Source organism: Notamacropus eugenii, chromosome 5, assembly GCF_028372415.1.
Source record: "Notamacropus eugenii isolate mMacEug1 chromosome 5, mMacEug1.pri_v2, whole genome shotgun sequence".
Classification (NCBI taxonomy): domain Eukaryota; kingdom Metazoa; phylum Chordata; class Mammalia; order Diprotodontia; family Macropodidae; genus Notamacropus; species Notamacropus eugenii.
In genome coordinates, this window is record NC_092876.1 from 77,897,972 (window position 1) to 77,899,728 (window position 1,757).

Consider the following 1,757-nt stretch of genomic DNA (forward strand, 5'->3'; position numbering starts at 1 on the left):
TGTTTAAGGTGTGGAGAAAAACTGTTATAACCCTACTCAGGGAGCTATTTTTGATAAGGTCATATGCCCCATTATGTTGGGGGCATTTCTTCTTTCTTCCTGGAAACTCAGTGATAGGCATAGCTGATATATCATCTGATTGTCATCCCTTGGAAGTTTTTAGGGCCTGCATTAGAGGAAAGAGATGTTTCCCCCAAATCCCAAGCGGATTTGATGCCCAACTCTGGAAGGCATCATGCCTGTGATCTCTTCTCAGCATGTATTCTGTACTTAATGGATATGAGAAACTGCAGGTGGAGGGCAAACAGGAGTAGTGCCAGTTTTCCTTATGCCACCGGGCAGATGCACCTCTCTCTTGATCTGCAGCACGGCTTGTTATTCCAGTCTTCAACTCCCACACCAGCTTGGCAGCCTTGTCCTGAAATACTCCCTCCTGGGGCCTTTGACAGAAAGTGAACTCCAGGGCTTTGTGATGGGCTGAAGGAGCTGAGTCATGAGACAGACCCTTCTTTGCATCATTGAGCCTTCTGGGCTTCTGTAAAGAATTAGATCCAGCTTCAGAAATGCATGACCCAGAGCCCCACATAGGGGAAGAAGGCCCCCATGTCCATGAACTTAGCTAGTATTTCTTAGGAAACTTTGAGGCTTGAGAACAGGAAGAGGCCAGGACTCCTCCATCAACAAGCACTGGATGTATCCCAGGCACTGGACTAGGTATTGGGCACATGAAGACAAAAGTGAGATCGTGCCTGTCCTTCTGTTAGGGGAATGCTTCTGGTACCTAGTATTTGGTAGGTCTGTTGTACCAGAGCTGTTTGGATAGAACCCTCAACAGCCACTTTTGTCCAAGGGACATGTTTTCTAAGACCTGATCCCATGCCTTCCACAAGTCTTCCCCACATGCCCCCTCCGCAGTGGAGGTGACCCCAGGTGCACAAACAGAACCCAATCCCGGGCAGGTCCTCCCAATTTGGGGGACCTCTGAGGATGGGCATAAGGGACAGCCCATGAGAGGCTAGCGCTAACAGGGGTGATTTTGTGTTTGTGTTTGCCCTTTTTGCACAGCATTTCCCGAAAACTGCCTACTCTGAGGTTTAAAGAGAGGGAGTCTTCCCTGATGAAAGGAAGACCCCAGGGAAGGTAAAGAAGGTCCCCCAAGCTCAGACTTCCAGTGATTGTTCCTTATGACAACTGGCAATCCGCCTGGTCCAGCTTCCTGGCCTCCCCATCCCCCCTCACCCCCAAAAAGAGACTAGGCCTCCAGGAAGTCTCTCCCCGCTGCTGGCTGGTCCTCAGGTTCCAGACCCGCAGCCCTGGAACTGCCCGGCTCAGGGCCAAGGAGACCCTGGTCCGTGAGGAGGCTCAGCCGGGGCCAGGCAGCCCTGGCTTCTGTCCCCTTGGCCTCTGCCAGGCCTCGGGGCTGGGAATCCCTTTCCAATGGCCTTTAGTTCCCTTGCCACGTCCCACCAGGGTCTGGCACCCGGCCCTTGCGTCATGGCACCTGGCAGCGTGGCCAAGGTTCCAGGAGCAAAGGCTGCTGGGAGCCCTTCCTAAGCAGGCCAAAGGCCGGGATGCCTGAGGGTGCAGCTTCCTGCCCCCGACCGGGAGGGTTCATGGGGCTTCAGTGTATGTGTGTGTGTGCGCGCGTGTGCGTATGTGTGAATAGTGAGTGCGTGCACGCGCGCGTGTGGCCTCCCCCCTTCTCGCGGCCACATGGATCAGGCCTCAGCAGGATTGAGTTGCAAGTGGAAGAAACC